The 14,067-nt window shown below is 38.5% G+C and overlaps 1 protein-coding gene and 1 long non-coding RNA gene across 2 annotated transcripts in view; one reads left to right on the top strand and one right to left on the bottom strand.

Annotated features, from left to right (window-relative positions):
- The window catches only part of lrfn2b (leucine rich repeat and fibronectin type III domain containing 2b), an 83,158-nt gene that overhangs the window by 65,476 nt on the left and 3,615 nt on the right, over positions 1-14,067 (bottom strand). The window lies entirely within an intron of this gene.
- On the top strand, positions 7,446-9,469 carry LOC130213546 (uncharacterized). Its single transcript, XR_008835479.1, has 2 exons — positions 7,446-7,654; positions 9,070-9,469. It is a non-coding gene; the product is annotated as an uncharacterized LOC130213546 (long non-coding RNA).

Here is a 14,067-nt window from a genome sequence, read left to right as displayed (position 1 = left end):
CTCTTGATTTATTAAATCTGTTACGCTCCTTTATATAGACGGCTGCTATCTAGTTGCTAAATGGGACTACAGGCGGTGTCGGAGACATTATATGTCATCGAGCTGAACTGGTCTGGAGCTCGCTTGTGTTGGGCATTTGGATTTGTCTGTTATTGAAGTATTTTCATGAATAGTATTTTATAGTTTGTAGTACTTTTTTTTTGATCATTTATTTTTAATTAAACACTATTATGGGGATATAGCACACCAGTGCAGCCCGTCTCTTTCCTGCTCTCAGTAATGCAACTGTGTGAATAAATGTGCAAATATACACACATATTAACGTCATTTTAACGTCATCAAAGGATTTTCCTCTGTATTTTCTTCATCTGAACACATTTAACTCTGTCATATCTGCAATATTTACACTCCTCTTTAATGTACAGCATATGTGACTGTATGGGCTGCTTTTTACTGTAATTCGTGACATTAAAGAATATTGAATGTTGTTCTGTGTCCATGATGGAGCTTGCAGGCGTATAGACTTGTCCCTCATGCCTCATTTCTGTCGTCTGTTACTAAGGTAAGCGGGCTGTGTGTACGCGAGCGATACACTTATTTAATTATGTCTGATGATAATACTGTAGGCACATTTACACATACAGTTTCAAAACTTCTACAACAACCGTAAAGCACAACAAAATGTATTTCCTTCAAATAAAACTATCCAGAAGACACGTCGCTCTGTGTGTTTTATTTGTTTATTTTATATAGCGTGGATTATAATATAATAAACTGAGAGAGTAACTCTTTGTTATGGACCATATTTCTAAACATAAGCTTGAGAAGTTGTCCGTAGCAGGAGGGTGCTGTCGTCACAGGTGAGCTCCCCGAAGGCACTGAAGTCCGTTTATAGCCTAATGTTAGCTTTTCAGCTCTTGCGATCCAAAAGTGCTCAAAGTTGTATTTTGGTGTGAGGATTATCCGGCTGGACAAAACATTTAAGTGTAATGAACAGTGTTTGAACACAGCTTATTATTTCCAATCTTCCAATAGCCTATGGGGAAATCCTATGGGGATTTTATAGAGGTAACCAGTTTTATGCTAGCAGCCGATTAGCCTACAAGGTGATGTCATAATTCCCCCACTCTACTGATGAACTAAATTGGCTGTAGTGTATGAGTGTTTCCCAGTGATGGGTTGCAGCTGGAAGGGCATCTGCTGTGTAAAACATGTACTGGAATAGTTGGCGGTTCATTCTGCTGTGAAGGAAAATAAATGAATGTGTTTGTAGTGTGGTAGTATTTCTTGTATTGTTTATATATGTGAGCCTTACCTTAGCTACACTTCTATCACTGGTTAATAGATAAAGTCTTGAATGGTAATGAAATATTAGCTAGTTTAGAGTGTTTTAGACGCAGGATTGGAATTAACTTGTGAATGAACTTGAATGTGAATTTGGCTATCTGTCGTTACAGATGGAGGATTTGCGAGCTTTATGTTTGAATAGGCTTTCAGCAAACTCAGTCTCCTAAGAAAATGATTCATAAAGTGAGAGCGAGCCATAAATTATTCATGAATCTGGAAGTGATCCTCAGACGCGCTCCAGATCAGATGTGTGGCTTTGACTTCAGTCATTTGACCTCTATTACAGTAAAACACTATTTTCCCAATGCATTACTGCACAATGAAACCAAGTTCTCCTCCTCAGTTCAGCTTTCTCTCATCGTTCACTTCAGTGATTTATTTTCCTCCATCAGCGAACTCAATGTGAAGATGATCAGTAAACAGTAAAGATGTTCTCTCCTTAACACAGACGTATAAAGCAGACTCTTCTACATATTCAGCTTTAGCACTGGCTCAGCTTGAGCAGTGTTAGTAATCACTAGAGCTGACGTTTCTTTATGAGTGCAGGCGTCAGTGAGACTGAAGGAGGAGGACAGATGTATCATTACTGCGACATTCAACACAATCTGAATCTACATTTGAACATTAGCCATTAGCAGGAGAATTAACCGTGTACGCTCTGCTGAACTGCATGTCTTGCCCGTGCATCAACTGAACAGTTCACTTTTATTGATCATCTGAGAATCACGTGTCTGATGTACTTGAGAGGTGTGTACGTCCACATCCTCCTCATTTTACAGCATCTTCAAAATATCCCGCAAAACACAGCTGATGTCCTGCGGGGGGCCGGAGCAGCAGCAGGGGCTCATCTGATCTGCACTGAACCACCGCTGGAAAAGATAAAGTCCCATTCAGTCACCTGAGGTCAATTCTGGACATCCGACAATGTGTCTGCAATCTTAGACTAAAGCATGTTGTAATGTAAGGGCGCTGGACAACAGACTTGAGGACCCACGTGCAGTTCATTAGACACATTGATCAGGCAGGCAACGGTCAAAACAGGTGCAAACAGGTACATACAGATAATCCACGGCTGCTATCAAATATAGTTTACTTCACGTTTAACAGCGAAGGGACTGATCCGGCAGGCCTATTCATGGAAGGTTTGGAAAGAAGGTTCATGCTAGCTTGTAAAAGTATTTTGTAGTATTTCTAAAAGTCATAAATACAGTATTTCGATACGGCTGTGGTTATAATACTGCTGTGTTTTGTAGTTTTTTGGATCCTCTTAAAATAGATGTATTTTAAAATAAATTAATTCCTGACCGTAATATCAGTTTCAGCTGACAGTGCTTTCATTTCTGCAGTCAGACACATAATGTGAAAATAATGATGAAGGTAAAATCTATTCATTCCAGTGGGATTATTATAAGAGGGTCTATAAAACCATCATGTGAACATTTCTTTAATAATAACTTATGAAATGTGGAAACACTAAACGAGTCTCAGTGTTCATTTCAGAAAGCGATGTGTTCAATAAACATTTCTTTTCCTGAGATCACATGGACACGTGCAGCTCCCACATCTAAAACACACACACGCGCACACACACACATGCACACACACACGCACACACACACACACACAGAAATATTAATCCCATCTGAACCCATATATGAAACAACAGACGTCGACTGTAAAGAACTGTAACTCTAATGTCATTTGGAAAACTAGTCCCATCTGACTAGGGCTCAAGACCACCACCAAACCAAGAGCAACAACAGACCTGAAGACAGAACTAACGCTGAGACGAGACCGGTGGATCATCTAGCACTTGCTCTGTGATTAGCCTGAGAATCTCACTCTATAATGCTGTAAATAACTCTGGTTTCCCCGTGCTCATGTCTGTGAGCATCAGGGCTTGTTTAATATCCCTGTATAGAGAGTCCCATTTGCACAGCTTAAAAAGACTGAGTGTGGACCTGGTTTCAGTTCAGTAATCTCATATATAAACAACAGATGCTCCTCGCTTTCAAAATACACTTTAAAAGATTATTAAAGCATCCAGCGATAATGCAGGAACCAAGAAATCACTTAGACAAATTAAGCAAACGCTCTCTTTTGTTTGTGAGGAGTGGTAAATCCGGCCGACTCTTTGTTTTCTTCATCCCGCAGCCGTTCTAATGCTCCCATGTCCCAGCGGTTCTCCTCTGATTATTGAAGGAAACATGAATGCAGATCGGCTGCTCAATCAGTCCAGCTCTGCGCTTTCTGAATCACTAGAGACAACCTCAATAAACTTTCAATCCTCTTTAATCTGATAGATAGATGCATTGAGATTGACAATGCTTCAGTCAGAGATTACTCCTCCTCCTCTTCTTGGAGACTTCAGACTGATCCAGCAGAGATTACTCGTCTACACTGCTCTTTCCATCATCCCAATCGTCACAGATGGCCTTCACTTCTACAAGATTTGACAAGATTCTGACTTTTTAAACCAATTCAGGATTAATCTGACAGACTTTCTGAACATCACAGAGTCATAAATCACTGACTTCACTGCCTCTTTCTCATCACACCGTCTAAATAAAGCAAGGAAATCACAACTTGAGGATCCAGAACAGATCAGAGTCTCTCGAAAGACTACGCTGAAATATAATGCATTGTGTGAACGGCCCTGACTTAGCAGCTAATACACTATAGTGCATTTTAAACACAATGCAAGTGTGAAAAAATCCCTATTTAAAGTCAGTTGAGCTGCATATATCGTGAACCCGTATCAACACAGATGAAGTGCTCGTTTTCACACTTTGAGTGAATTTAACACTGAAAATTAGCTGAGGATCGAGCGTATGTGCTGCCTGAGACCCCTCAGGAGACCACTCAGAGCTGATGGTGATTATTCCAGTTTTACTGTTATGGTAATGACCAACAAAGAGAAAGAGACAAGAAAACAGGATGAAATAATAAAGACGAGAGGAAGAGAGAGATCCAGAATGAGCAGAAGAGTGAGAAACACACACCTCTGCATCAGACAGAGGGGAAAGACGGACCCTAAAGCAACGTGCAGGGAATTCAGCATTAGCTGCAGGCCGCTCCACTATAGTCTCTCTCAGTTGCCATGGTGTCCTGGAGCAGCTGAGCTGAGCTAAGCTGAGCAAAAACACAGGACTGGTCCAAACTAAGCTCAAACTTTACTGGCTAACCAGCTAATCTAGCTTCAAGGTACAGCCGCCAGTTGCTAAAGCAGTGTAAACAGGGCTCTCAAGTGTCGCATTCACTGAGAGCATTTCAAGCACATCATGTCCTACCTGCACGTGACGCCACACAAAATCAAAAGGTCTATTCTAGAAAAGCTGTCTATTTCTGCAACATTTCAGCAGAACAACAGCATAAACTACTGAGACAAAGATCACCTCAGGTCCTGATTTATTCAGTGTCAAATGCTTCCAATGTGCAATTAAACATCAGTTTTCGTGACATTTATTGCCATACGGGAGGCAGAAAGCAGATAGTTCACCTCTAGTTCAGATCTGGAAGATAAAATAACTAGCAGACGGTTTGAAAATGAAATGTAGACTCAAACAACATCCGTTGTGTCAGTGAGTGTCTTTTTATAGTGGTAAAAAGGGAAACAGAAATCCAGATCCAGACAGAAGCTGAGCTCAGACTCAACCGGCAGGACAGGTGAATGCTGGGGCCAGAAGGACCCCCGAGGGCCGACCAATGCTGAATCACTACAGCAGTGACACATCTGCAGTGTCAGTCACTGACGAAAGCCCTGATCACATTACACTATTATTATTACTGCTTACGACAATCACTGTGTCAGATTGGTGGATTTTGACTAGATTAAACCTTGATGTGTCGTGGGTGCTGAATATACCAGACTACACGCTGCTTTATGACCGATAACACAGTGTGACATCTACAACACACATGCTGTCATCAAGAAGAGTGTTTCCAACAATAACAGCTCCCCCATATATACATAATTCTGACTTCAACTGTGTGTATATATTCATACATACATACATATACACATACAGTTAAAGTCAGAATTATTCGCCCCCCCATCTTTATTTTTTCCCCAATTTCTGTTTCACAGAGAGAAAATTTCTCCAGCACATTTATAATCATAATAGTTTAATAACTTAACTCAAATAACTGATTTGTCTTTGTCATGATGACAGTAAATAATATTAGACTAGATATTCTTCAAGACACTAGTATACAGCTTTAAGTGACATTTAACTAGGCTAGTTAACTAGGCTAAAGTGACATTTAACTAACTAAGGCTTAACTAGGTTAATTAGGGTAAAGTTAGGGTAATTAGGCAAGTCATTGTATAACAGTGGTTTATTCTGGAGACAATCCAACACTAATATTGCTGAAGGGGGCTAATAATATTGAGCTTAAAATGACTTTAAAACAATTAAAAACTGCTTTTATTCTAGCTGAAATAAAACAAATAAGACTTTCTCCAGAAGAACAAATATTAGAGGAAATACTGTGAAAGTTTCCTGAATCTGTTCAACATCATTTGGGAAATATTGGAAAAGTAGAAAAATTCAAAAGGGGAGCGAAAATTTCTGACTTCAACTGTGTGTATATATATATCTATATACTGCGTGTGTGTATTCTAAATAAAAATAGCATGAGTATGGGTGTATTAGTGTATGGGAAAGACAGTGTCGCTATTGTGACTGAGACCTTAATGAGTTAGCTTACATGCTAATTTCAGGTCTGCTGAAGCGCCTCTGCTATCCATTCATTACAATTTATAAGCCACTGTGTCCTGCTCAGGCGCACCCATGGAGGGGGTGTGTGCTGTCTACAAGTGGTGTGTGTACAGAGTGTGTTATTGTGTACCCCATGTGTCTAGTAGGCGTGTGAGTTTGAGATGATTAAGAACAGCTAGTCGTTTAATTATCAATGTTTTAATTGTGCTGGTTAAGATTGTTCTGCATTGTTTGCTAGTCAGAACTCTATTATTAAATCACATTATGCTTAAATGTCTTACTGTAAAATCTCATGCACTGTGTAATCTCATACAGTGTGGCCCCATGTGAGCTGCATTATGGGTAAGGCAGTAGTGTATCGTCAGCCTCTGAGTGCTGGTCTATTTGAGTGATTTGCTCTATTTGTTCTGCTCTTTGAAGCTGTGCCTAGGACAGAAATAGCTGAGTTTGTTCAGCCTATTAGCCTTGATTGGAAAAGCTGCACGAGGTCTACTTTTGGCTACAGAGGTGAAGAGATGCGTCTGTGATCTGCCTAAATATAGAAGAAATCACATCAGTTCTGACAACAAGTCCAGCCACGAGCTTTAGTGCTGTCCTTAATACAGCTGCAGCTCAGAACTGAGGCAGTACAATATGATCCGCATCTCAGCCAACGATGTACGATAGGTTACTGATACACATGAAGCAGCTAGGCACATGGTACATTCATTCTTTTCTTTAATAATTCTTTAATGTTGAATTAGGTGTTTGGGTATAAGGTTTTTTGGCTATATTTTGTTGTATTTCCTCGTTATATTCTGTTTTCTTTATTTTGTGTTTTTTCTCCTGTATTTTTGTTTTGAATATCTAAGCTGTATAATTTATAAATGTGTATTTTTTTAGATGTTTTTTAGATGTATTTTTTGAGATAATAGGAGATCATGTTATCCGGCAGTGTACAAGCGCCGAGTGCTCGAAACGTAACACGCTTTGTGTCAGCTTTTTTTAATTGATTTAATGTGTAGTTTTGGAGCTTTGGTGTTGCCGCCTCTGTGAATAAATGTTTTCACTTTTTGCAGTTTGGCTGAGCACCCAGTTAAAGTAATGTGTGTGCTTTTGTACATTTTTTCATCAGTTAAATGATTAAACAATATTATTTTATTTTTTTTAAAGTTTGGCTGCATAAGGGGTCGATCACAGCGAACACGCTCACACTGTAAAAAGTGCTACACTCACAAAGTTGGTTTTATATACTTTAAATAATTGCAATCTAGTTAATTATATTTGTCTTATACCAAAAAATATCAATTTGCTTATTGTTTACTTAAAGTAGATCAGTTTTTAAATAACAGTATATTTTAAATAAAACTAATGCAATTTATTTGAGTATATTTTTGTATGTGGTTATTGTGTAGAATAAATGTTATAAAAGTGAGTTGACACAGACAATTTATTAGAGCAGCTGTCGATGTGTGCAGGTCTGTTCATCAAACGCGATTTTAATAATTCTGCGTGACCCCATTTTCACTGCCCGCCACTTTCCAGACACACGCAGCATCTACAAGGGGCGACATTTACTGCTCGCAGCAGCGGATCTGATTAACACGGTAAGTTGCAAATGTAGCCGAATGATAATTGTAAAGTCATGCTAAACTGCCGACTTCACTAGGCAGGTGAGGTTTTAGCTTGTAAATTGTACTGTAACGTCAGGTAACAGACTGCTCTCTCATGGAAAGCTAAGTTGGCTAACGCTAACCAACGCTAGTTCATGCTAACGATTAAAAGTGATAGTCCTGAGAAAAAAAATGTAAAGTAGTTTTAAAACACTTAGTAGGTATAACTAACGTTACAGAACGGATTAACTAGGTCTCTGGTGGGCGGTCGGGGGGTGGGTGCAGTTTGCTAGCGCTAACTTGGCTAGCTAACCTAAGTTATTATCAGCACATTAAGGATGCATAATAAATGCAGAAACATATGGAACAGTAGTTTGTGTTTAGCGTAACATTAAGTAGCTTAAGGTTTGTGTTTAAGAGATTTAGTCCATAAGTTTTTTGTTAATACTGCAATGTGAATAAATTACAGATTTATAATTTATTTGAACTTAAATTACATTTATGTTTACAGAACCATTTAAGATGTACGCACCTCATTCTAAAATGCATTTTCTTGGTCTTTAGATACCAAAGTGATTTTGATTATTTTGTTAAGAAAAACATTAGATACGATTACAGCTATAATTATTTGCAGGTAAGTAAAACACGGGTAAAATTGCAAACAATAGTGGGCTCCATAGAATTGCATTTGATATCTGAAGATTTTTTGTATATGTGCAATGAACAAACAGTAAAAAATATCCTAATGCAGTTTCTTATTATCTGTCAGTCTTTCACTAAAGCTAACTGAAAACACTGATTCACTGAACTATCATTTGCCAGTAACATTAAATTTGGAGAAAAAGTAAATTAAAAGTAGCTTCAGCAAAAATGTAATGTTAACCTTAAGGTAATATGTAAAATGGCAATGTATTTATTTAATTTTGTATTATGACTTATGCAAAGTTTGGTGCAAAATGAAGATGACAGTTAAATCATAGATTTTATATTTGCCATTTTCAAACTGTTTAATATGTAAGTTACATACATATTTTTATGCTTTATAAGTTGCAAAAATAAACTGAAAATGTAATACCTAAATTGAAATAATTCCTTGATTGACAGGCAACCAAAATGCCATACACTGTTACACTGAATAAAATCAGTTTTCTTTAGAATTTGATTCTTAAAAACACCTGGAATAATGTAAGTACACAATAACCTATATAACCTTTTTTTAATACAGAAGTTTAACTAAGGTAAATTTTAACTGATAAACTAAGGTGTTTCATCCATGTATCATTCTCACTGCACTTTTGTAACTTGACTTGTAGTTTATGTAAGATATTTTCTATTTAGCATTTAGCTATTTAATATTATTTAGTATCAAACACCTGAATTCCTGTTTCTCTTTTTCTCTCCACCAATAGAGTTGTGTGGAATCAGAGGTGCATGCGGCTGCCCGCGGGAAAAATTTGACATCAGCCCAACACAGTTTGGATAATCATAGGACTGTCAGAGGTTTACCAAACCTGTCATGTGCATGATGGCTCCTGTTTGGACTTAACGATGTCCTCGACTTCCATCAAAACTGTATACATTATTTGAGATATATCAGAGACTCTTTGTGGGACTGGACCTTATGCATCCTAAATCTTCATCAAAGTATGCAGATCTCCTTACTGAGTTGTCTTAGATGATTTCTCAATAGGATCTGGCATTATTAATGTTTTTATTTATGTATTGTGTATGTGCAGCCACATTAATGGCCTGTTTTGTAGTCACTTTTAGGGACATTGGTTGACATTGAATAAATGCTATGGTCTTTAATCCATCTTCCCATTCTTATTTAATTGTTATTAACCGTATAAAGTCTGTTTATCTGTTTTTACTTAATCACTGTATAGTGTACTTAGAATATAAAAATGAAGATTTATTTTCTGAGGTTACAGCCAGAAGTCAATTGAATTCATTTTAAATGACATATGCATGGTTAATTTTATTTAGATAATTAAGTTCTTAATACCTAATTAAAATAAGTTCAGGCAACATATAGCAATGTATAAATAAGTTAGGTTTAACAAAAAAAGTAAGTTTATCTGATTTGAGTAATTTTAGAAATATTAGTTGGCTCAACTTAATTTTGTTACATTTGTTTTAAGCAAAGTTTTAGTGTTTAATATACTTAAAAAAGGCTGGAAGTTGATTCAATCTAAAACGTCCGATGCAGCCACTTGCCTCACTTTTTATAAGTTAGATCTAGGTCATACTTTTTACAGTGCATGAGTTACTCATGTGTTAAAGAGGCGCATATTTTAAAGAATTTACTAACAGCTGCAAGTGTTTTGTGTGCTGCTTATGCCGCATTTAACCCCCTACTGCGCCTCGCGCTTTTGCCATTGCATGCAGTGCGTTCGTAGTTGAAATAAAAGTCAACCATGAGCTGTAAAAACACGTTACGTCAGTCGCATCTGTTTCATTCTCCAATCAAATGAAAGCAGAGGCGGGGTTTCCATTAAGGTGACAGCAGTGTTTGTGTTGTCAAGATGACTATGGAGACTTTTGAAGATGGAGGAGGGACTTCGGTGGCTGTTTCAAGATATCCAGAGCTGTATGACTTTACGAATCTTGAATATTCCAATATTATTAAATATTACAATTAGAACAACATCGACAGGAACACTCGCGGACAATACACAGCTGATTCAATCGTTTCCTAGTGACATACAAAAGAGCACAGCGCTGCTTTTTTTCTTGTCAACATAAATGGCAGTGCGGTGCACCTTGCATTTTTGGAACAGAAAAGGACGTTCGGTGCGATCGGCCTCTAATGAGCAACACGTATTTGTTAACTCGAGGGATGGTAACACGTGCAGCCACACATGCCTACAGATGTATTTTGCCAAAGAAGGACATTTCTGATTACAGTTTGCCACAGATGAGTTGATGCCAAACCAATGCTGATGTTGATCGCCTCTGTCCTGGATCTTTACCATAAACTCAATAGGCTGTTGATGATTTAGGGTACAACCAGCAAACCAACCTTTTTACATTTGGAGAATTACAATTATTAATAGTTCTTATAAAATATCCATTTTAAAATAGCCTACATAATCTACGAATCAAACAAATCCAAAGATTTTCTTGATCTCTGCATGATGTACAGCTTATAAAACATGTATGCAAATGAATGCAATCTCATATATAAACAACAGAATTGTAATATGCTGTAGTAGCCAGACGCACCGAGTGAATTGGGGAATCTTCCTATCCCTACTGCACCAGGATAAAGAAGACAACCAGAGTTTTCTCAAATCAAACATATGAGTTTTAATGGAACTGATCAGTCAACAACCAGACTCTTGAGTACAGCAGTAGCGTTCTGATTCCCTTCTGAACCACAGCATGAGCAAACACCGTCCTGCTCGCTCAATAAACCCTCATGTACACTACAGGACCAGCGCAGAGCATGCTGGGAACTACGTCTCAGTTTCACATCAAAAATCATTTCCAATTCTCCTCATTTCCTTTAACAGACTGATCTGAGATCCCTTTAACTACAGGTTAGGGGATTATTTGACTATAACAGACTTTAGGATCATAGGATGAAGAATAGAGGATAATATGATTGTATAGAGCAGACCGTCATTTTATTGGGAAGCCGGCGTTTCCTCCAGACAGAGGCCCATTTTAAACACAGCATCACTATAAACTGCTGAGCTAGGATAATATAAAGGCAGGATTTGGACTCTAAGATAAAACTAAATCTATTGTGTAGTTTAATCTAAGGTAATCACTAAAAAAATGCAGGATTTTCTCTCTCATGTACAAGAAACATAAAAGCTAATAAAGACCTTGTTAATTCCTGCAGTCAGTAAATCTGCTGAGAGAGAGAGAGAGAGAGAGAGAGAGAGAGAGAGAGAGAGAGTGTGTGTGTGTGTGTGTGTGTGTGTGTGTGTGTGTGTGTGTAAAGTGTTTTTAATTAATTCTATGGCCATGGCAGTAACCTTTATTAAAACAGACAGGAATAGCTTGAAATTAATTCCAATAGAACAACACACAAATGCACTTTCAGATGTGATAAACATAAAGCACGTTTGACCTCAAGTTATCCGCTAAAGTATTTCAACAGCTGTCCAATTTAGGACACAACACACAGAAAATGAGGAACATTCTTCAAGGTCCAGGACAGTGATCTGTATTATTCTGCTGCACATTTAGGAACTCCAGCTGTAATTTTGCAGCTAATAAATCACATGCATATATTACTGTCTGTGCTTGAGCCGGCAGAACTAGCGTCACCTATATAAGAAAAGTTCAACTGCTAAAAACATGATTTATGAAAAAGCATGAATTATATATGCGCATAAAAGTTATGGATAAAGCAGATCAGCAGCAGGGTGTTCTCTGAGAATAAAGCCTGACAAGTTGATCAGCAGCTGATGTGAAGCTCAGCACTGCTGTAGAAGACTGAAGGGGTTATTCTGAGAAAACAACCGACCTGATGTGCTTGATCCTGATTATTACACAGATACTGGACACTAATCATAAAAAAATAGAAACAAAACATTGTTCTGATCCATAATGCTTTATAAATCTATTTAAACACAAAGCTAACAGAAACAAAACCAACTGAATGGAGTAAACACTAACCTGAGTGTTATTATTCAGTCACAAGAGGGTGCCAAAGAGTCAAAAAGTGAGGCATGATAGACGGGCAGATACATATGAGAATGGATGTACATATATAGATGAACGTATTCACTGACTGTAAATCTCAGTTCCCGCATGAGTCTGTGTCACTCAGCGGTTGTTATATGTGAATAATACACTTTGGAATGTCATGACTGACCAATCAGAATCGAGTATTTCAGACAGCCGTGTAATGTATATAGACAGAGCACAGAAAAGGCTTGCTGAGGAGTCATGTGCAGTTTGTTTGATGCTCATTTCTGCTGACACTCTCCCTCTGTGTATTTGATTTCCTCCTCTCTCATCAGCACTGATGCATTCGCCTTTATTTCAGCCTGAAACTCTCAGAGCTCCGACTGGAGCCCTTAGACAGAGCCTGCTGATGTCACTGCAGAGAAAGAGCTCACGGGGCCACAGTGACGATACAGTGGGGCTCAGAGCCCAGTCATCACATCACTGCTCTTCAGTCAGTCAACGAGACTAATCGGTTTCTGGGGTGAAACTAGTGTTTCTCTGAGTGTTTTGATTGCCAAGGTGATTATAGGTTACTGGGGTGATCTGGGTGGTTGCTAGGGTGTTTTAAGGTTGCCAGGGTGTTTCTGTGGTGATCTGGATGGTTGCCAAGGCATTTATAGATTTCTGGGGTGTTTGTGGGTTGATCTGGTTGGTTGCCAGGGTGTTTCTAAGATGATTGCTAGGGTGTTTTTAGGTTGCCAGTGTGTTTCTGGGGTGTTTCTGTGGAGATCAGTGTGGTTGCCAGGGTGTTTTTAGGTTACCAGGGTGTTTTGGGGTGATCTTAGTGGTTGCCAAAATATGTATATATTGCCAGGGTGTTTCTGGGGTGATCTGGGTGGCTGTCAGGGTGTCTTTAGGTTGCTGGGGTGATCTAAGTGGTTACCAGGCTGTTTTTAGGTTGACATGGTGTTTCTGTAGTGATCTGGGTGGTTGCCAGTGTGTTTCTCAGGTGATTTCCGGTGTGTTTTAGGTTGCCAGGGTGGTTTGGGTTGATCTGAGTGGTTGCCAAGGTATTTGAAGTTTGTGGGGGTGTTTCTGTGGTGACATGGGTGGTTGCCAGGTTGTCTTTAGGTTGCTGTCTAGCTCTATTAATAATGCAAGTGTTCAATTCTGGCTTCATTAAAAATATCATCGTTTGTGATTCAACACTAGAGAGAGAGCAGATGACAAGTTTCTTTAGATGGTTTATTCAGCATCCCCTTCACTAAACTAGATCACCTGTTAGCTTAAAGGCACAGTTCAGACATGTTTGAGTTTCTGGTGAACACTGAGGAAGATATTCTAAAGGAAGTAAATATCCACAGTATTTGTTTTCCTACTATGGAAGTTGAAGATTACAGGATTCCAACATTCTTCAAAATATCTTCTTTAGCTTTTTTAACAGTTTTGGAAGAAGGGAAAGTAAATGATGACAGAAAGTTCAGTTTCAGGTGGACTGTGCCTTTAAGCATGTGAAATTTTGTTTTATTTTGTCACAACATTACTATAACACCCATTATTTGCAAGCATCCAGAAAAGTCTGACATGTGGAAAGAAAGCTGATCCTGTGTGTGTGTGGATGGACAGGTGTTTTGGGGAAGGGGAGCGTTTGTTCAGGAGCTGGCCGGTGGTGAGTTTGTCAGAGACTCAGAGAGAGACTCAGAGAAAGAGGAGATTAGCTGACATCTGTGGCTGTATTTATAGCCGCAGATCCTCCAGGGCGACTTACACAGGACTTACTG

This window comes from Danio aesculapii, chromosome 20 (assembly GCF_903798145.1).
Source record: "Danio aesculapii chromosome 20, fDanAes4.1, whole genome shotgun sequence".
NCBI lineage: Eukaryota > Metazoa > Chordata > Actinopteri > Cypriniformes > Danionidae > Danio > Danio aesculapii.
The sequence above is the reverse complement of the archived record's forward strand: the minus strand, read 5'-3'. Positions and strand labels throughout refer to the sequence as shown.